This window comes from Haliotis rubra, unplaced genomic scaffold (genome assembly GCF_003918875.1).
Source record: "Haliotis rubra isolate DU_JTF1 unplaced genomic scaffold, ASM391887v1 Scf264, whole genome shotgun sequence".
Lineage (NCBI taxonomy): Eukaryota > Metazoa > Mollusca > Gastropoda > Lepetellida > Haliotidae > Haliotis > Haliotis rubra.
Window position 1 is genome coordinate 280,146 of NW_025766714.1, and position 24,138 is coordinate 304,283.

Genomic DNA, 24,138 nt, shown 5'->3' on the forward strand with positions numbered 1-24,138 from the left:
CACTGGATTGTCTGGTCCAGACTCGATAAGGTAACTGTCACTGGCAGTAAATAACAAACCCTTGTAAACTGTGTGACTGTGTCCAATCTGCCAGAATCATGTTTCAGAGTTACCTCCCTTGGTTCAGCTACTTACTGAATGTCTCCTTGTAAACATACACCCTAAAAACCTAAGCATTGAATACATTGAAATGTCAGAAAGTAAAAAGATATTTTGCAAACAAATGGATTTTTATCAAGTTTATTCAAACAAATCGTTTAAAAAGATAAAATATATCCATCAAATTATATCATTGCTTGGCAAGTTGAAAGAAAACACATTCTACACATGGCAGCTATGGTGAGATATCAGACACACTCTTACTGTGAAACACAGTGTTTAGAGTGTGACGTCATTAGCCACTGATAGCTGCGTTGTGTAGACAATAGTTCCCTGACAACTCATGACATAAAGTCAAACATTGTTACAAAACATAGGAAAAAAATCTTCCATAATGAAACGTAAATATGAAAATTTTTAACAGTAATTCTACAAAATTACTGGAACACAATCTACAGAGAAAATATCATTAAATTTTTAAGACTCATATATCAACAAAGTCTTAACATACACATACGTTTGAATGTTGGAAATTAGTATATATAGGTACTTCCAAAACCGGTAGCACTACAAGCACATTATATCACTATATTTCTGTATTTTCTGTAAGAATATGATCAAAATATACCAATCTGAATGTATTTTACATAAAAATATATTGTAGATATCAAATTCATTTTTAAAGTTTATTCCAAATTATGCAGTGCTGGAACATGAAACAGTGTAGCTCCACAGCAAGAGACAGAACATGTAGAGGTAGTATGTGTGTTGACAGAATCTAGGGGTAGGGAGATCCAGAGCTGGGCGTGGCATCCTGTGGGGTAGGGCTGGCCTGCTCTGGGGTGGTTAACCTCATCCTCCTCCCCCATACTCAGCCTTGGGGTGGTTTGGTTGGGCTTCTACCACTGGACCATAGCCATCTGAAATTGGTTAGTACAGTTGTAGCAATACCACACAGTGAGTGAGTTGAGTTTTACGCCGCACTCAGCAATATTCCAGCTAGATGGCGGCGGTACCACACAGTGACTAGAATGGGCTTCACCACTTGTACTAATGACAATACCCTGTGAAACAGAAACACATAGGATTTTAAATACCAACATAAAAAGACTTCTTTTCAGTTTTGGATCAGTAGTCAGTGGGCATGCTTCCATGGCAAGGGGATTAACCCACTGAAAATCTGTTCACAGTGGAGGAGCTCCATCGCCCAGACCTACTGACTTTGTGCATTACGATGCAGTATAAATAGTGTGAGTTTACGTTTACACTGCTTCCAGCAATATCACAGCAATATCACAGCAGGGGACACCAAAAATGGGCCTCACATACCCATACATGTGTACCCATGTGGGGTTTCAAACCCGGGTCTTTGGCATGACAAGCGAATGCTTTAACCACTAGGCTCCCCCACTGCCCTGCAGTTTAAGTCATGGGAGCAGACTTACTCTGTGCCTTACTGCTGCCTTTGCTCATCACACACTCTCTCTCCCTGATGCCCTTGACCTTGACCCCTCCCCTGAGTTTGGCTTGCTGCATGCTTTCTGAATCTTTTCAGCAACATAGCTGCAAGCTGCCAACACAGAAACAACAATATTATCAAACTTATTTCATCATGTTTATAAATATAGGTTATTTTTTCATGTTTACTTGATTTTCCCTCAAGTGTCACAAAAACAAAACAAGGCATTATGGTCACGTGACTTGATGTTGACAAGCTGGACGCTGTGCTCGTCAATTTCTTTCCAACTAAGGTATTTAGACTCGGCACACAAGTCATATTTCCTGACCCAAAGCAGTATTATATGTTGAAGAACGCTTACATGTGTATACCAACGGAACTTTGGAAAGTCAGAATAGGTTCGTTTAGTCCCAAGCTGAGAACGCATGGCGCTAGGCTCCACGCTATAATGCTACCCTTCGGAACAATATGGGTGGGTGCGAGACTGTCACTATTAACATTTACACTGTTGTTGCTGGCGGGGGATGTAGAACCCCACCCAGGTCCCGGGAACACGCTACAGACGTTCAACTAAACCTGACACTGTACAGACCCGTCTCTCAACTAGGAATATCACCAGGGAATTCCTAACCGAAAATATCGATGACACTAACCCCTAGATATTAGGCCCTTAAAGCTATACCAACACAGATTACTTCCCTTGAAAATAAACTCAATCGATTTGCCAGAGAGTATGACAAAAAGATTAAAGATCTACAAAATCAAAATTGCGATCTTAAAGAAAAGCTCAGTGATTTAGAAATGAAAACTGATAAATTTGAAGCCCAATCCCGGAGGAATAATCTCCATTTTCATGGATTACCAGGCAAAATTGGTGAGACATGGAATGAGACTGAATCAACTGTTAGACGTTTCCTGGGCGATAGACTAGAGATAGACGCATGTGATTTAATTCAAATTGAAAGGGCTCATCGTTTACGAACCAAATCATCCTCAAACGCTAGACCAGTTATCGTAAAGTTTACGTCATACAAGGACAAAGCAAATGTGTTAGACAAAGCGAGAGAAAAATTGAGGGAAGACAAACAGGTGAGGGTGTGCAAGGACTTCACACAGAGGGTCAGGTGGACGCGATCGCAGCTTTTCCCTTTCATGAAGGATGCTAGAGAGACTGACTGACTGAGTTTGGTTTTCGCCGCTTTTAGCAATATTCCAGCAACATCAAGGACACCAGAAATGGGCTTCATGCAGGATGCTAGAGAGAAGGGCATGGTATCATATCTGAGCTACGATAAACTGTTGATAGATGGGACTGTGTATGTTTATGATGAGACAGAAGATGATATTCGCCAGGTAGGTCAGCAGTGGAAACCACAACCACGAGTAAAAGAACCTCCCATATCAAGGAGGTGTTCCCAGACACAGGCACAACAACACATACAGGAACAGGAACAGGAACAAGAGCCGGGAACAGACACTGAGACGGAGACGCCTGACACTCCTAAATAGGAAGTGGTCGTGACCCCAATGAACACTTAACACAAGAACCAATTGAATTAACAAACATATGTGCGTGGAATATAAATGGATTTAAATCTAAAATCTTCGACAATGACTTTGTACAGTTTTGCAAACAATTTGAATTTTTTCCTTTACAGAAACATGGTGTACTGACTTTGAAGCGGATTTAGGTACCCGCCTTTATTGATTATGTGTCTTATACCAGCAATGCAACAAGAAATAAGACATGTGGCAAGTACTCAGGTGGAATGTCTGTATCTATTCGACAGAAATTTGCTAAATAGTTTGAAAGAATTCATTCTGAATGGTCAAATTCGATATTCTTTTATGCGAAAACAAACCAAACTGTGCATAAGCTGGTTGTTGGATTTATCTACATCCACCCCAAAGGTTCGCCTGAATATGAGGATTCAGAGGATTCTGGGACTGAGCTACTCAAAAATAAATTACTGCAAATATTAGCTGAATTTGGTGAAAATTTCACATTTATTCTGTGTGGTGATTTGAACTCAAGAACTGGTGAGTTTTTTGGATTACATTATGGATGATGACAGTACTTATTTACAAATACATGAGCATAGTGTGGATAGTTTTGATGTTGTACGAGTCAATTGTGACAATGAAACAAATAGATATGGGAGACAGCTACTCGACTTATGTAAACATCTTGAAGTACATATCGTCAATGGGAGAACCAAGGGAGATAATCCGAACAACTTTACCTTTATTGCACGACAAGGTGCAAGGGTGATTGATTATTTCCTGGTGTCCAGCAAATTATTTCACACAATAACAAACTTCAGTGTATACCCAAACACACTGTCTGACCATCTGCCAATTGTGTGTTCCTTTTATAACTTGTTTCGTGAAGATAACAAGAAACTGTTGACAATAACAACTGAAACTTAGCCATATACCGAGGATTAGAATTTTGAATGAAAAAGCAGTTTTAGTACAATGTTTGACACAAAATCCTTTTCATACCATTGTAAACGAATTTGTGACAACTTTAGATATAGACATCAATCTAGCAGCTGCAAAACTAAATGACATGATCTTATTTTGTGCATCCAATGTGGGGAAAATATCTTTTGGTCAACGGAAGTACCGTGATCAACCAGCTTGGTTTGACCAACAATGTGAAAATCTAAAGACACAGAAAAACAGAGCATTACACCAAATAAGGAACTTTGCATGCGACGAAAATAGACTTAAATACGTTGAAGCTAAATCAAATTTCAAAGGAAGTGTTGTAAAATCAAGAAAATTAATTTTGATAAAAAAGTAGCATGTGACATCTCTGACGCAGCAAATGGAACTCATTGTAAATCATTTTAGACAAAATTGAAATATGCCCTTAGTACAAAATCTAAGAACTCAGCAGTTTCATCTGATGTTTGGCTGACATATTTTAAAGATCTCTTAAATCCGGAACTTTATGATACCTGTGAATTTGGAGAGACTGTTTCAAATTTCATAAAGACTCATACCTGTGACAACTGTATAAACTTTCCCTCTACCGACCAACTATTATCTGGTGTTATATCAGATAAGGAAATATCTGAGGCTATAGCAAATCTCAAACAAGGAAAAAGTCCAGGTGAAGATGGAATTCCTAATGAAATTTTTAAGATGTCACAACCATATTTTACCCCATATCTTAACATGTTCTTTAATAAAAAAATTAATTTAGGTATATTTCCTGAAAACTTTAATATTGGAATGATTATACCGTTATTTAAATCTGGAAATGCAGCAGACACTTGTAATTATAGAAGTATATCGCTTCTCAATGTAACTGGAAAACTGTTCACTACCATTCTGGAGAAGAGACTACGCATCTGGATGGAAGTAAATCAACTTACAGGGTGGCTTCAGACACGATTAAATTCGACTATGGACAACATTTTTATCTTGCAAGATGTAGCCACAAAGTACTTATGTAAACCCAAAGGTCGATTTTACGCTTCATTCATCGATTTTAAGAAGGCTTTTGACTATGTTGATCGTAAAAAACTGTTATACTTGTTATTGCAAAGAGGTTGTCATGGGAAAATGTATCATATACTCAAAAGTATGTTTAGTTAAAGGGTGTGTCAAAACTTAATTCTTGTAAAACCAATTTGTGCCAAACATCCACTGGTGTTAGGCAGGGCTGTATGGTAAGCCCCATACCATTCATATTTTTTATAAATGACTGACTGACTGAGTTTAGTTTTACGCCGCTTTTAGCAATATTCCAGCAATATCACGGCGGGGGACACCAGAAATGGGCTTAACACATTGTGCCCATGTGGGGAATCGAACCCGGATCCTCGGCGTGACGAGCCAACGCTTTAACCACTAGGCTACCCTACCGCCCCTTTTATAAATGAACTTGCAACTGAAATTTATGAAAATTGTCAACATGGTGTTTTTATATCACAAGATATTGAAGATTTGATGTTGTTATTATTTGCCGACGATATAGTATTATTTGCTAATAATGTTGTAAATTTACAGAGGCAGCATAATGTTTTAGAAATCTTTTGCTCTAAGTGGGGTTTTCAGATAAATCTACAGAAATCTGATGTAGTAGTCTTTAGGAATGGAGGTATTTTAAATTGTTTTGAGAAATGGTACTATTGTGGTAAACTCCTTAAAACTGTCTCCTGCTATAAATACTTAGGTATAATCTTTTCTTCTAGGCTTATTTGGACGAAAGCCTGTGAAAGTCTAGCTGCACAAGCAATGAAAGCTTGTATTCCTGTGTATAAACTATTCAATAGAAATCATTTTCTGTCTTTTACTACTGTTTCTAAAAAAATTTACAGTAAAATTGCCCCGATTCTTTTATATGGCTCCAAAATTTGGTGTATTGAAAAGTTCAGGCTTCATACTTTAAATATTTTCTAGGTGTTGGCAAACATGCCTCAAATATTGCTATCTTAGGTGAAACTGGTCGGCATATGGACGGTATATGTTTGTTCAAAACAGGAAACGAGCTGTTGAATATTGGATAAAACTGATACATATGGATAGCTTTAGATACCCTGCACAATGTTATTTTTTGCTCAAGAGATTAGATGAAGAAGGTAAACAGAACTGGGTAACAGGTATTAAAAATGTTTTGTTTTCATGGTTTCTCATATATATGGAATTATCAAAGACTGGTTTTCTAAATTGTCATCATCAAAATACTTAGAGCATTACTCAAATGTGAAATCTTTACTTAACGTTGAACGATATATTACATTTTTAGAAGATAAATCGTTTACATGTGCTTTTTGTAAATTAAGAATAAATTTGCACAATTTCAAAGTTAATATGTTATGGAAAAAAAAGAGTAGATTTTCAAAATAGCAACTCAAAGATGTATTCCATGGCCAGTTAACTTTGCCAAATATACTAAATTGCAAAAATGAACCTGTTATTAAAATCACTTCTATTTATATAAAAAAAACTGTTTATGTCAAGAAATCCTGACTAAAACCTTATTCTTAAAATTCATTGTAACATAGGCCACATGGCCTACATTACCAAATAAAGTCTGTCTGTATAACAAGGCATTAAATTGTTAGGCCAAGGAAAATGATTTGTATTCATGACTAGTACTGTTATCAAAGGCCAAATACATACCCTATTACAGTGACAATATCTAGGTTTACAAAACAACAGCAACATAATAAAAGTGAAAAATAGGACTATAGCTAAAATTGCAACTCAGCAAAATCTCACCAAGTGACAATGACACTGATTAGCAAACATGAAACCTTGCCCAAAGCAGCTAATGCGGTGAAACATAAAACCTAGCATTTTATTTTCACTTTGGACTTAAAAACAAGAAATGAAACAAACTCACATATTTACACACAAACAAAAATACCTGAAATTCTGATTGACATAAAAATGTTTACATTGATATATTACCGGTACCATCTGCTCCACATGACCTGCTGACTCAGCACTTGAATGCTTGAATAATTGAATTTTGAAAATATCATCTACTTAATATTTTAAAACCTTACCTACATTTCAGGTATTTAGGAAGCAGGACAGGGTGCTTTCTGATAATTCTTTCATAATGTATTGATCTGTGAGGAGAGGTGAAATTGGGTTTAACGTTGTGCTTGAGAATTCTTCGCTCATATGACGACGTGCATGCGTGTGTATGTGCGGCTGCTTGTACTAGCCCAGACTTAAGCTGGTTTTATAGTGCTAGCTCACTGAGATACCATGCCTCAGTGAAGCATGAATACCCCACTCAGACACAGTATACTGACTCCGAGCCGACCAGTCCTTGTTGTACCCAATAATGCCGAGAGCCAGGCAGGGACCAACAAGTACCATATTTTAACGTCTTTTGGTATGACGCGGTCGGGGATCTAACCCGCGACCTTCCGCTTTCCGGGCGGACGCTCTAACCACTACACCATGGAGGCGGTCGTATTGATCTGTAGTTAGCCACAAGAGAGTCAGTTGCCATGCCATGAATGCAATGAAGGACACATTGTGTTTGTTTTACTGGTTTGGTTTGGTTGGTGTTGAACGCCCCACTCAGCAATATTCCAGCTATATGGCGGCAAGCTTGACCACCCGATCCCATTAGTTCCCTCTTATGACAAACATGGGTTGCTGAAGACCAATTCTAACCCACATCTTCACAGGTATTATATTACAGCTGAAGGGCACAGGTACTACAGATATGTAGCCTCACTTATCAAACAAGTCAATTTTGCACTGCGTCGTTTTCTTGATCAGAACAATTATTATTATTGTGGTAACAGTTGTATTAGATGAATTTGATTGTGTTATATAAGAAACGACCATACACAGTAATGAATATTTTCCGGTGCACAATACCACACGAAACCAGTTGAAAGGGAACAACATACAATAACCATAGAGACATTTGCTGGAATGAAGATTTCCTCTTCCATTGTTCCATGTGCTACACGATAATACTGAATAATTTTGGTATCAGCTTTAGACGAAGACCATAACACGTAACCATCATAAATTTAGCAATTATAAAGTATTTACAATAAAAATCAGGAAAGAAAAAATAATTCTCTGTAATTTTGTAAGTTTGTATTTAATATGATCTGCATTCAATTTTCAACATTAGCATGATCATAAATTTTAAGACTGCCTCTGATTTCTTGGCTAATGATAAAACATTGATCAATAGATGATTATGACAAGGGTGAGTGGTGACAAACATGGAGTCAGTGGTACCAGTAATACATCATAAATACTACAACATGAACCATTATTATTTATATTATAAAATAATTTATATAAAGTGTTGTTCATGCTTGAAGTCTGAACTCCATTAGCTGTTTCCACAAAAACAGTACCATTTTTGCCAGATGCAATTTATGATGTTTTGCTGAGTTGCTGTTTTAGTCTGCTCTAATCAGAGACCATATAATAGATTATTATAGGGTCTCTGCTCTAATATACACATGGCCCTTGAATGAATCATGAATTTGGTATAGAAGATAGATTTTTTATAACAAAACATCACATTAGACAGTAGTGGATAAACCCTGGAATAATATAACACACAAATTCGTTTATTACCTCTTCTACCAATGTTAATTATTACGTCGATATGGGTGGCATGAACACAATTTTGTCTGTTAGGAATTTCCGAATAATTAATCGATTTATCACCACTATTTTAACAATGCGTAGTCTGCTTGCTCCACCAAAATACTGCCATTGACCATTCAATATTGGAATATATCGTCCAATTGGGCTGTAGTCATTGTTATAAAACGTAGAGTATCTGACATTTTGTTACACAACGTAAATAATTGTTGATTCTCAATGACACAGAAGTTGCTATGCAGAATGAGGGCTTTAACTGATCTTAACTGACAGCAACGAGTTCCTCACCTTTAATTATCAATCATACCATCCTGTAAATTTAGTAACACTGCGCTGGACGCTCGTGTTCGAGATAACTTGTGTAAAGGTTCAGAATTTCTCACACTGTTTACCTTTCTGACATTAGCGATGACGCCGTGTCACGTGATACACGAGGGTCACGTGCTAAGCGGAAGTGCCCTTGTAAACAACCTGTCAAGTTCATGTGGTCGTTCGTCTGTCAAATACCGTCAGCAGCACGCGGGGATACTTGACGTGACTGCGATGACAACCCTTCATTAGCCGTAAGTCGCTTTTATTACAAAGTTATTATGCTATATTTATTTTTCAAAGATTGTACACCTCAAATAGTATACGAGGGTGTTTTCGGATTTTCATGACGAAGTTTGATAAGCTCAACCTGGTATATATAGACCTATTATTGATTTATTGTAATTTCCAGTTCCATTCAGAATAATATTTTACCTATATTCCTCTCAAGCATTTTGACCCAAAAATATAACTCTTAGTTGAACTGAAGCGTAACAAACCGACGTATTGATTTCATGATTTCATTATCTTCGATTATCCTTAAAGTTAAACAGTACCAGTTTTCCCCTTAAAATTATGTCTTAGTTACGTGAGTGAAAGATTCAGGTATGAAACTTATTTTATTTGTGTAATAACACAAAACAGCTGAACTGCTAAATATTTGTTACGTGGAATAATGCTGCTGAGTTTTAAAATATATTGAATATATCCACAACCGAGAGCACCTGTGCAAAATACGAAATAGAATATCTATATTTTTTGTCAACATCAAGAATGCCTCATACAGAAATTATTGATCAGCTGCTATCTGGTTTCAATAGTTTAAATGTCCACATGTAACAACTGGCAATAGAGTGAGTGGCAATAACAGACCTGTTAAATACACTGTGTTTGGGTAGCCGAATAGATCAGGTGTTTCCTTGTCAAGTCAGCAAGTAAGGTTCTATTTCTATATGGGTAAATGTCTTCAGTCCACACTGGTTGTGACAGTGCTGCTGTTGGGTTGGTTGATCTTGGGCCCAGACGGGCTGGGGAGGCTGGGGATATGGGTGGCCCAGTGGTCTAAGGTGTCCCTTGTTCACATCAGGAACCTATGATCAAGCATGGGATTGAATGCCTGATTGACCCGATGGTGTTTCTGGATTTGACACTGAAGGGCAGTGACATTAAAGCTTAAGTTTTTTGATTATTTACTGAATTTAAGTTTTACTTGGCAAAAGATCACTGCTGCAAGGCTGTTAAAACAACAGAAACTAAACAGAAGGTCGCAGTTTGTTTTCTTATGAGATGACTTTTATGTTTGGATTTTGATTGCTTACAATAATGAGCATTTCAAGAAAGTATTTTACAGCATTTTGGATTGTCAGTAAGACCTTTGAGGACTATTCCATTATTTTAGAATAAACTTGTGTATTCAAATCCATAGTAAAGTAAGGCCTAATTATCATTTATGGAGTGTACTATCTGGTTGTGCCATGTCATTATTTGCAATAGATATTAAGTAGATAGATGTTAATTTTTCATATATTTTAAGCTTAAGCTATTTTATAAGATTTCATTTCATTTGTTATGATTTAGTCCGATATGTGATTATTGTATTTGATTCACTGAATACTGTCCATGTGTGATGTTCCATGTATTGCAGTGTATTCTCGATGAAATCCATAAAGATCCGGTCAGCATTGGCTTCACTAACCCATGCTTGTCGTAAGAGGCGAGGGATCGGGTGGTCAGGATCGCTGGCTTAGTTGACACATGTCATCATATCCCATTTGCATAGATCGATACTCAGGCTGTTGATCACTTGATCGCCTGGTTCAGACAGTTATTTACAGGCCATGGTCATATACCAGGAATACTTCTCAGTGCGGTGTTATTAACTGTTAAACAACAAACAAACAAAATCTTATGAAGTGTAATTTCTTTAAGACAAGGAAGTGGGCGTGTCCCTGCTGGGAATATGTATGAAGTGACCCTGCTGTGAAATATGCTGGTGTGTTTATGTCCTGTATATGTTCGTATGGTTCGTCACAGTGCACCCCACACACAATGCACCTGCTGCTTGTTCATTTGTTTTCTGAAAGCTATCTGCAGAAAAAATATATCAAAGGTATCTTTGAACATCAAAATATGGTCATTATTTAAGTAATCAAAAGATGTTTCAAGTGAATTTCAATGTCATTTTATAGCTATTAGATGATTTTGATAAGAATGATGGCACCTCTTTCTTTTACTGTAATTATATGTCTACTATCTGATTACCAAGGTAAGAAGTTAATTAAATCTTTAGTTATTATATTCAATGGTTGGTTTGATAATATTTTCCTTTAGCATTTACACCATCAAGATACAAAAGTTATCATGTCAGCTTAGGGGTGGTGATGTAGCCTAGTGGTTAAAGCGTTCACTCGTTGCTCATCACGCTGAAGACCCAGGGGTTCGATTCCCCACATGGGTACAATGTATGAAGCCCATTTTGGGTGTCCCCTCCCCCCTCCCTGTGATATTGCTGGAATATTGCTAAAAGTGACAGAAAAATATAATTAATCACTCAGTTTAACAGTTATCATCATATGCAGTGACATAGCCTAGTGGTGGAAATAACCCATTCATCACGTCCGAAGACCAGGGTTGAATCCCACATGGGTACAATGTGTATATCCCATTTCTGGTGTCCAGTTGACTTTCCAATGTTAATTATGTTGTTTATTTAAATATTGCAAGAAAACAGCGGTATAGTGGGAAAAACCAAACTCAGTGCCAGTAAGTCACTTATCAGTCATATCCATCCCTGATATCAGATAACTGGGTCTCAGTGTTGTATCAAGCATCAGATGACATAGGGTCAAGGGTTGATATGGGGTATGATATGAAAACTGCTATATGATAATATTGTATATCATAACATGAGATTGTGAAATGTATCTATTTACAAGTGAATGCAGTACATTTTCACCTGATTGGAAGACATTGTCACTGGAAAGCACTCAGAGTGCTTAATGCACTGACAGACATATGTAACTCCAGTCTCTCACCACTGATATTGATTGCCCATTCAAAATGCAATAACAAGACATATCATCCCAGCAGTGCTGCAATATGAGTCTGGTTATTACATCCCCTGAGTTATGACCATGTCTATGTTGGCTCTATCACACATGCAAACTGCCGTTTACTATTGATAGGTGTGTGATAAATGTTGATACTACATGAAACTACATGTTCTCAGACAAGTATATCATATTGGTAAGTGTTGCCACATGTGTTACCAGGATCAACCATATGCTGCAAATATTTATGATGGTATGATAATTCAACTGCCATTTGAATTTTTATGGCTGAATTTTTATGTATGTATTTCTGTCATTTTCCTCAGTCCAAAATGTATTTGGAAAAAAAAATTCAATAGAGTTTGTGTAGAATAATAATTCACAGATGACTGTCATTGGTAATTGGCGACAAACGGGATCAGGTGGTCAGGCTCCTGACTTGGTTGACACATGTCATGATATCCCAATTGCTTTGTACGATGTTCATGCTGTTGATCACTGGATTGTCTAGTCCAGACTCGATTTAGTTGTTTTTTTTGCTGGAATATTGCTGAGTGTGGCGTTAATTTACAACAAACCAACCAACCAATCATGTACCGGTATATGCCAAAGATAATGGTGGTCCACAACGTCAAAAGTTTATCCTCAGACACAGTAGGAACCTACGTAACTGTGGGTCCAAATCCCTGTTCACCTTGATTATGTTTCTGTGTTTGGAGGTGAGATGAGGTGAAATTGGGTTTTACGTCGTGCTTGAGAATATTTCGCTCATATGACGACCTGCATGCATGCATGTGTATGTGTATGTGTGGCTGCTTGTACTAGCCCAGACTGAAGCTGGTTTTATAGTGCTAGCCCACTGAGATACCACACCGCAGTGAAGCATGAATACCCCACTCAGACACATTATACGGACTCCGAGCCGACCAGTCCTTGTTGTACCCATTAATGCCGAGAGCTAGGCAGGGACCAACAAGTACCATATTTTAATGTCTTTTGGTATGACGTGGTCGGGGATCGAACCCGCGACCTTCCTCTCTCCGGGCGGACGCTCTAACCACTACACCACTGAGTGTGTTTGTAGGAGCAATGGGGAAGCCTAGTGGTTAAAGTCTTGGCTTGCCACCCCGAAGACCCGGGTTCGATTTCCCACATGGGCACAATGGGCACAACCCATTTCTGGTGTCACATGTCATGATATTGTTGGAATATTGCTAAAAGCTGCATAAGAACCCTACTGACTGTAAACATCTAAGACATATATCATTTCCTGCTTTCTCCACCCCACAAATCAACTTGCCAACATGTAATCTGTTTGATTGGCATTCTGGAAATGGGCGGATAATGCAAAAAGCAAAATGATTTATGGATGACAATTCCACAATTCTGTTATTATGAAGAGTTTCAGATCCTTGTCCAGTTTTCCTGGACACCAGAATAAGGATCAATACTTGATTTTCTATAACTGGAACTCAGTTCAAGCAATGTTAAACCATCTCACTTATTAATTCAACTACTTTGGTCACTGTGTTGCATTTATTTCAGGCTTCCTGACTTGGTTAACACATGTCATCGTATCCCAACTGCGTAGATCGATGCTCATGATATTGATCACTGGATTTTCTCGTCCATACTCGATTATTTACAGGCCGCCACCATATAACTGGAATATTGCTAAGTGTGGTGTTAAACAACAAACAAACAAAAGCATTTATTTCCATTGTTTTTCAATTTTCATGTCTATTTGCATACAAAGAAGAACTGGGTACTAATATTTTTGACTTTTTTATGCACAAATGTAGTTTTTCTTGAAGCCTGTTGTTACCTAGATACTTGGGGGAGCATAACCTCTAGTTTAGATCACATAGTTGTTTTTGGGTGATGATATCTACTATGGTTGGGAATTGCCAAAATTTTCGTATTTGCGATATATTGTGATATGTTTTGGCATATTGCAATATGTATTGCAACATATTGTGAAAGTGTAACACATGGTTTAAGGCAATGCCATTTGGTTTATTTATCTCTTCAACGAGTGCCAGTATCAATTCTATTTTGTTTTATTTATATAGTTTAAAAGTCATGCAAATGCAACTATATGACCAATAAAAATTCTCAAAACTATTAATGTATAATAATATACAGGAAATACAAATGTTATTAGTATTTTTTACTACATCACAAAAATTATCGATCATGGAAATTGACAACCGTATCAGGGGAACCCGGGGTTCGCGAAAAATGTACCGCAATATATCATATTGTGAAGTTTGAATTGCAATATACAGGTTAATCGGTATTATCGCCCATCCCTAATATCTACTATGGCTGCAATGAATACACTATGGGGCAAATATGATATGTGTTAGGAAATTATAGTAACAAATACGAATATATATTCATGAATACCTCATGTTTCATGTCAAGGATGTATGAGAACAAACGTCATGTAACTGATGAGTTTGAAACATTTAAATAATTTCTGTATAAAAACAACAAAACAATATCCTTATATGCTTATATCCAGTGCTGTAAGGGGCCATGGTAAAGATACCGTCACTACTTACACTGCTCTGTGGTTTGGACATATTCCATTTTGCATATCTCATGTAGATAAACAACATACTAGTTCAAAGTAAGAACTCTTAAAAATGTTCGTAAATATTCATTTGTAGTGACCACAAATAATTAATTGAATTCATGAAGAGATACAGTTCGATTTATTGAATATGTAACTATAACAGGACTATTATCTACAGGGCAAGCGTGTAGGTAGAAGCTGTAATGACACATTAAAAAAACACTGAATTAGAGCTGTGATGATATATCATCGTATCGATAATCAGGATACTTTTTCTGACGATAAATATATCGATACTTTTTTGATATTGTGATATGTATCGTTGACCTTAAAATTGTTAATTTTCACTAGAAATTGATGGTTCTGTCAACATTTTCACTGTTACTTCCTATCAAAATATATTTATTAAAGAAAATTACTGAAGATAGCATATCATTATACATTGAATCGAATTGTATCATTCCAAGATATCGCAGTGAAAGAAATTTCTGTATCGTCACACCTCTGCACTGAATATACTTTCAAGCCATTATTGACTTTTGCAAACTAAACTCTTCAGCATTTAAAAAAATAGATATCACTGCACCAAAACGACACATGATCACATCCACAAAAAGAAATACAGTTTTAGTCATTCCATGGCTGTTGAGTTTAGTTCAATATCAAGTTCGATCTTTGTTAAAATTAGAAATAAATGGTGTTAGCAATGTAATCCATAGTCATTTATTTCAACCTTGAAAGTTTTCAGTTAACTCTCAGTACAGTAGTTTTAGCTAGCAATACATTCCAAATGACTTGATCATTGCTCTGTAAATTTAGGGTATATATATGGATGAACAGCTTCTTTATTACAGTGAGATCAATGTTTTAATATATGTTGAAACACTATTATCAAGCAATTTCTAAATTCCTCTCAAAAAATTTATATAATACCCAGTTTTGACAAGCTCAGAAAAAATCCCTTTGTTGTGTTATCAGATAATCATGTGCTTCAAAAGTAAAAACGTAAAGATACTCATGGCGGAATCCATACACAAATTCCACCATTGCATGCTTTGCCGACTGTATTTGCATTTACACACCTTAGGATGGCATGGTCTTTACAATAGATAGCTGTATATTTTTCATATCAACCTAAACATATTATCCATAATTACAACATTTGTTTTACTTTCAAAATGGAAATGACATGATGATAATGACGACCCAAATATATAACTAATTGTGGCATTTGCAAATTGCAAGGAGTATTCCAGCTATGTATGAAACCATGTTTGAGCGCCAGAACACAGGACAGGATATGTATGTGAAATTGTTGATGTCTGTCGTAATGAAATTGACATAAACCCTGGCTGCTTCTGCTTTCATGCATATATTCAAAATTTGATGTATTTCCAACGAGCAAATATAGTAAAAGTAACTAAATTGATTTTATAAAAGTCTAATCAGTCGTTAATAGTGGTGTGACGATTCATCGATACGCATCAGTCCATGGGCCGCCGATACAGTGAATCGATACAGAGTTTTACATTGTCGTATATCCCAATACGATACTTCATATGGGCCACAATACATCAATATTTAACTCAGTGACAACATCCAGCAACATGCAGATATTAAAGATAGTTTTTGATCTATGTTTTCTGTTTATAACAGTATTATGTTTTACTTATTTTGTACTTGTTTTAAAAAAAAGTGCCCAATGTGACTTTTTTTCAAATTAAAGTTTCTTTCATTTAAACATTGTTTTTGGTTTGATCTTAAGGTGTTTTACAGTTGGTGTTAGAATTAAAGGTTTTAGTATCGTCATACGTATCGTATTGCCACCCTTATACTGGGATTCTTTTCGTATCGCAGCTTTAGGGCACAATACTTTAGGGCAATATATATCGTCATGACTAAAATTTTAGTATTGTGATGTATCATATCGCAGGTTGTATGCCAATACCAGCACTAGTCGTTAACCACAGTTTGTAAGTCAAATGGCAACTAATCCTGTGGTTAATATGTAAAAGAACATCCTTGCTCTGTTTGGGCGTTCATTTCTTTTTACATGTATTAACCTTGGGATGTAATGCTATTTACTACTTATTTAATAAGTGTGAAATATGGTTTTTGGCCCTGTGTGATGTTATGACAGCAGAACTCTTGTAACTATGCCGTGGGATGGCAACATGCAGCTTACTGTAGCATTAGTGTGGTAAAATGTTAACTCTTCACAGTGTCATGACATATCCAAGCTCCTCACAGTGCCCCTGTGTTGTCAGTATCTGGATGTGATATAGCTGCCTCACACTTGTGTTTCACATAGTTAGTTCTGATAATGAAGAAGCTATAGCATTGGCATAGTTACGCTTCTATTTTGGCTCATTTCATCAGCGAAGTTGTTTGTTTGAAAATGTATGTTTTGGTTTGTGTAATGTGAGGTATTTTGTACAAACTGTCTAAACACAATGTTTACGTCAGTCAGTAGAGTTCCATTGAGATCAGTGCTTCTTCATAATGTGTTGTCAGGAAGGTAGCATTTACACCAGTGTGAAACTCATTCATTACCAGGTGTTTCATCACACCTGTTGAGGTGATGCAGAGAGGATGTTTACAGGTTACCTGTCAGGTAGGTCGTTAGTTCTGACAAACATACCATACAGGCTGATATGTTTCCAGTGTAATGTCAAACAAACAACAACAACAAAATCTTGCCTTTTTTTAACTTGTTATTCAAAATAGATGACTGTTTACAATGATCAAGCTAGACCTTCCCAGAGGCGGATATTTAGCGTCAAGTCTGCTGCAAATGTCAACAAAGATTCTGGTATAGTTATAATTAACGGTGTTGTAGCTATAACATGTATCCCACTGGTACGAATGTTAGTGTTTAGTTAAACATTATTGCTTTAAATGCAGTGTAAACATTCATTAGTTAAAACACTTGAAGTTGGAAAGATAAGAACTTTATTAAAGTCCCAATCTTGCGCCAAATAGCAATCTTTCCAAATTTAACAAAATAAACCCCTAGTTTCTTGTTTGCTTAAGAGATAAGCAACTACTTTCTTTTATGTTTATGAGGTTTGCATTTCAGTTAAGTAATCATTGTAGCTAAAAGGGGCGGTGGGGTAGCCTAGTGGTTAAGGCGTTCGCTCGTCATGCCGAACACCCGGGTTCGATTACCAACATGGGTACAATGTGTTAAGCCCATTTCTGGTGTTCCCCGCCGTGATATTGCTGGAATATTGCGAAAAGCGGCGTAATAGAATTATTATTAAAATGCCCAGAAATCTGCAGGTGACTGTAACCTGTGTCAGTCCACACTTTCTTTACAATGGGCGGCTATTTATTCTGTTGCTATGTGACGTCACTGGTGTCACGTTTCCTGCTTGTGACGTCATCCGCCTATCGTGTACCGTGACGTTTCTATTTGTTAATCAAAGACCTCCATTGTGAGGTTTTCTTGGTTGACACGTCATTTTGTATCCCAATTGCGTAGAACAATGCTCATGATGTTGATCACTGGATTGTCTGGTCAAGACTCGATTATTTACCACCAAACCATTGTGAGGTTTTAAATATAACCTCTGCACTTATGCTGCTGTTCTGTGTTTCATCATGAGCTACATTGTTCGGGGAAGAGTTGGACAAATATTAAACAGAGCTTTCTAGTTAGGATCTTAATAACACATTATTCATGAAAATAGTAACCATAATACAACACTAAAGATTAATTCTTTGAGGCTGATTCATTTTGAATGATGACTAATGTTAGAATTCAGGAAATCTGAATGCTATACAAATTGTGTTGGTTGTTCTTGATGAAGGTTATAGGGAGATATTGACTGGAAGCTTGCAGGCAGCACCACACCCTCATTCAGCTTGTTTACCTTGAAGAATGCTTTGAACAAGTAGCTTGGTTTATTTGGATAGTTCGTTTGAAATAAGCTCAATTACAACAGACAACTGACTCGTGGGCGTTGTTCTAAGAATCGACAATGCTTAGAATAAGGAAAATAAAGGAAAAAACATTAGGGTTGTTTATATATCCGCTCATGTAATTAACAATCTTTTTTTACTGAAGAAGTCCTAAGATTAAACAAATCTGCCTTCTTTATACTGACTGACTGACTGAGTTTGGTTTTATGCCGCTTTTAGCAATATTCCAGCAACATCACGGCGGGGAACACCAGAAAAGGGCTTCACACATTGTACCCATGTGGGGAGTCGAACCCGGTCTTCGGCGTGACGAGCCAACGCCTTAACCACTAGGCTACCCCACCACCCCTGCCTTCTTTATAACACAATAACAAAGGCCATGATGCAGTCATTTTAAGAATCTCCTCCCATAAAACCAAACTCATAAAGTTGCATCATTTTATTGTCTGACAGTGAGTGAGTGCTGTTTAGTTTTCACACTGTTAGCAATATTCCAGCAATATCACAGTGGGTGACACCAGAAATGGGCTTCAGTCATTGGGGCTCATGTGGGGTATAGAACCTGGATCTTCATGATGAGCGGATGCTTTAACCATTAGGCCACCTCGCCAACCCGTACAGATAGAGGAAATTACCACACATAGTTCTATCTTTCTTCACATCATGAAATACAGTTAGTCTTGCCAAATGTTTGTTCTTCACATGGGGCACAGAGGCCTGAACTTTGAGGTGCTGCTGTTGTTGTGCAAAATCACTTCCCTTGAGCACCACACAAACCCATGATTGTGGGTTTGAGTCCTGGTTCAGATCTGCAGCACAGTGGCCATGCTGTGATAGAAGTGGTATAGTGTTCCATCTACCGATCTATCTCACTCACCCACATGTCATGTGAATTAAAACCATCAACAGGTTTTGTACACAGATGCCTTGACAAACTTGTTTAACAGCCAAGAAAAAATTTAGTTCTTTTATATTCTCAACTTAGACTTTTCTGGGAATATTTTGTTTCTTACTTAGTTATATAGCACTTAGATAAGAAACATTAATCAAGGTATACCAGAAAAACTTACCTTTCACCAGACAGTATAAAAACTTTAAAAACAGGATTGGCATGCATAATTCAATATGGTCTTGTTAATATTCTGTTTGCAATGATGGATCATGACAAGCTGGTGTAGGTAGTTGGCAGTCGGCCGTACCATTTGGATACAGATATCAAGAGATCAAGTAAAAATATAAGCTTAACTACGAGATTACCGTTAGACTAATGCTTAGTCTCTAAATATACATAATTTTGATAGCAACAAACAAGCCCATTTAAATTGAAAAGGAGCCCTAGAAAGACCAGAGATTCTGAACCTGATGAAATCTAGACTTGCTTTATTTAGGGCTTTAAGCACTGCAGATAGGGCTTGGCAGTAGGGAAAATAGTGGTTCAGGGACTGTGAGACAGTATCTGCAGTCCAATGTGCGCGATATTTTCTATTGTAAACTAACTTCCGATACTGTAACCTACATTTATGATGAACACGCTTAGAACAAAAGATGCATAAAACAAACATTTTGTTCCTGCCAGTTGCTGTATATTTTAGTAGAAATGCATGTAACAAACTACAGCCATGACAAATTAAATAAATGGTATGTTTGAGTTCATTAGTACTGTAGTTTACCGTATGTATACATTACACTTTAAAGGTTTTGAATCTGTGCGCCAGTAATATTCATAGTGTATAGATATACTATTAATAAACCTTATATTCCATATCATGATATACATTTTTTTTCACATCTGCAATAAGCATTTGCAGTTGCAAACTAGATATCATTTTAAAGCAGTAGTTCCCACGGTTCATGTAAGCTACCTGTTCATCTTTCGAGTGGGAGCTGCAGAGATGGTTACTGGTATAGGCGCTGTCTGTCTGTGTCTGCACAAGCACCTGTTGCTGGGTGAAGTATACCAGGTCTACCCTGACAGACACGGACAGGTGTATGTTGGCTGGAAACAGCAGCATAGAGAGTAGGTCCTGAAGCACAGGGTGCAAGGTGTTGAATTTTCACCATAGATCTCTATACTAAACTGAGATTAGGCTGCAGGCATGAAAGATGACTCTTTGTTGAAGAGCATTTTGTTCCAGCTTTGGCTCTCTTCCCAGCCACAGCAGAGGAAACATTAACTGGTATAGGGTTTGTTGGATAACTGTAGCTACTTTGTACTTATACTGTAAAATATGTGTGAAAATAGTAGGCAGCTTTGAATCGATTGTCACCTGGCTCGCTGACTTGGTTGACACAGGTCATTGGATCCCATTGCATAAATTGATGCTCATGATATCAGTCACTGGATTGTCTGGTCTGGACATGATTATATATGGACTGCCACTGTATAGCTGAAATGTTGCAGTGTTAACTAACACAACTTGATGTGAAAGCTTTCTGAAATGGTTGTGTGGTGAGATGGCCTACCATCAATTTCAAGAAATACATCACACAATAGGATAATTCCAATATGTCAGTAACAAGAGGTTTTTTTTCATTCATAGGGCCATATTTGTACCATGTTTTGTCAACAGAATTTACTTACAAACAAACACATGGAAGTAACCCCCAAAAGAATGTCTTTTGATGAAGATATTTTGCTGATTCTGTTTTATGATCAAATGAGAAGAAAAGAGCATGAGATTTTATCAACACTGAAATGGTGAATAAAGGGCACAACATCTTAATAAAGAAATCAAGATCAAGTCATCATTTCACAGAATCCATCGACCAGTACTGCAGCAAAACTGAAACAATATATCTTTAGGTAACAAATTGGTAATGAAGTCCTCCATCAATGAGAGAATGTAGACAAAATACACATGGCAGATTCACACCTGGAGACAGCAGAGTGGCACAAGGGAACAAGTGTTTGACATAAGACAATAGTAAGGCTGAAGGGGTCGTTGTCGGCACGGGTACTACAGATATGTACTCCAGGTACGTTTCTGTCAGAAACTACCACACTACACTACACCACACCACACTTATGTTTCTTTCTCTGTCAGAAACGTATCCTAGGACGACTCCATTCTGCATTGTTTCTGATCGAAACTGTCATACTGTTGTATTATAATTAGATGCATTTGATTGCGTTATATAAGAGCATACACAGTAACGAATATTTCGTGGTGCACAACGTACATGCACACCACTCGCAATCAGCTTAACGGGAACACCTACATGCGATTTTGGTATTGGGTTGTGGAATGATGGACTTGTTCGTCATTTAGGGTACCGGGTACGCTTCTGTAGTTTGACTTTGTTAAGGGTACATGTCTGTATACAGAAATGTACCTGGGGTACATATCTTCAGCAATAGTAAGTTTCTCGTTAAAATTTCTTTGAATCCTTAGTCTTTTTAAAAAAATGTCAGACAAGCCAGTCCTAATCATATGATTTAATCCTTTATCAAGTAGTCTGTCTCACAGTCCCTGAACCATGTGTTCCATAATGTACCTTCCACTCAACCCTTTCTGTAATGACCCCTGAGTTGAAGCAGATCTAGATTTTCTGCAGGCTCTGAATCCCCCATCTCAGTTGGGTTCCTTTCCAATTAAAATGGAGTTACTTGTTTCTATCAAAGTTATATATTTTCAGAGACAAAGCTAATTTAGTCTATCAACGTATGTAATTTCTGTTCAGCATCACTGAAGGGATATCTTACAGATAAATACAGACTGTGGTTGTAGCAGTATCAACTGACGAGCAAGAACGCGAAACAAGCGTGAGTTGTACGTGCTAACCAGATCCAGATGTGAGTTTCCTCCCAGGTAAACATGATCTGGTAATCATGAAGGTTAGGATGAGCCTCCTGTGGGGCTCTGTATCTCCCACATTCCCAGCCCCGCTACACACCGACTCCATATCGGACCCAGTGCTTCAGGCATGCTGTGCAGTTCCAGTGACCAGCTGCCTTGTTCCACAGATAACAGTCGCCTTGCTTTCAGATCTGGGGCAAAAAACAACTGCAATACAGGCGGATCCAGGATTTTGAAAATGGGTCGGGGATGCACACTTCCCTCATTGCAAATTGAGTATTGGTCCAGCGTGTCATTGTACCCCTACAGCATGAGACATTGCTTGTAAGATCTATCATGGGTTTGTCTGGTTCATACCTGGTTATTTTCAGTTCACACATTTTCATTTGTATATTCTATAGGCCCTGGTTTGAAGTTTCAACATATGTTCAGCTGTTGTTGTTCCCCATGGTGTTATTGCGTGTATGTAGCTAAAAGTGGTTTGGCATGTCAACTTCTGTCAGTGTTTTCTTCTGAGTATATATTTGTTTGTCGTTTTAATGCTACAACCAGCAGTTTTCCAGCTATATAAGAGCAGTCTGTAAATAATCAAGTATGGACCAGACAATCCAATGATTGACATCATGGGCATACGATGACATACATCAACTAGGTCAGCAAGCCTGACCACTCAAAGCTTTTAATTAGCAGCATGGGTGCTGAAGACCAATTCTAACCCGGATCTTCAGGGGTATGTTTCTTAATGAATGAGTATAAGTATGATATATAGTTATCAATATTCCAGCAATATCACAGAGGGACACCAGAAACAGGCCCATGTGGTACTCATTTAGGGAATCCCAACCCATGACTTCCTCCACTAGGCTACCGCACCACCCAGTGGTGAAGATGAACATTAGGAATGATCCTTGACGTGGGTAGCAAGGAGCAATCCAGTACCATCCGGATAGAACAGGAAACATGAATTACGCAGTTTACCTACTTGTGATCTTACCTATCCCATTTTATATCTGTAAACAATGAGAAACAGACTTGGCCTTCGTCCTGAATGTCTCATTGGTGGAAGTGTTCGTAGTGTGTGCTTTGTGTTTGTGGGAGTAAATACTCACCAGAGATAATGTCAAATATACATGCTTGTAAGATGAAGACGTTACAGACAACAGAAGCTGCACTCGTGACTTCGAAACATCCACCAGCTCATAAATAAACAATAGTGTTCTCAGGGGCAAAGGGAAATAACAAGATCATGGTGTCTTATTGTTGCCGCATGTTGTCTGGTTAGTGTTGACAAGTAACTTCATTAGCGCAGTCTGATAGATGAAACATATGAGCAAGTTCAGGGCTGAAAGGGTTATGGTAGAACAATTGTAAAATCGAAGTTCTTGCCAAATGATCAGGGACTCTATCCACAAAGCATTCGTAGCATTATGTCATTCATAAGCCAATGGTGTAGTATAGAGTTACCATATGTCGTAACGTTACGAACCCTTTGTGGATCAGGACCCTGACAAAGATGTTCAGGTGAACTTTTTGGAGTTTTGGTTTTCGGTCAAAAACCCCACTTTGATCAGAAAGAAGTTTTGGGGTTTTCTGTTATTGATCCTGTTCATTTATTAATTCATGTCCATGTGTTGTAATTGTCCAGTTTACTTGTGTAAAGTATATTTTCCTTTGTTGAAACCAGGGTGGCTGAGTGGATTAAATCCTAGTGACTTTGTGTGCTGGTGATTTGGTGTCTGACTCTGGAAGTGTGGGTTCGAATCCCAATGGGAATCAGTACTTTATTGCGAAAGTGTTATCCCA

At 37.6% G+C, this 24,138-nt stretch overlaps 1 protein-coding gene and 1 long non-coding RNA gene across 2 annotated transcripts in view; one reads left to right on the top strand and one right to left on the bottom strand.

Moving 5' to 3' along the window:
- Positions 1-227: 227 nt before the first annotated feature.
- On the bottom strand, positions 228-9,110 carry LOC124280287. The gene is made up of 3 exons (XR_006899637.1): positions 8,963-9,110; positions 1,545-1,669; positions 228-1,019 (listed from the first exon to the last, which is right to left on the bottom strand). It is a non-coding gene; the product is annotated as an uncharacterized LOC124280287 (long non-coding RNA).
- Positions 9,111-9,128: 18 nt separating this feature from the next.
- LOC124280276 overlaps positions 9,129-24,138 on the top strand; it is a 50,702-nt gene continuing 35,692 nt past the window's right edge. Inside the window, exon 1 of the mRNA XM_046716172.1 lies at positions 9,129-9,237. The gene's annotated coding sequence lies outside the window, so the exon portion shown is untranslated. The remainder of the gene's footprint in view (positions 9,238-24,138) is intronic.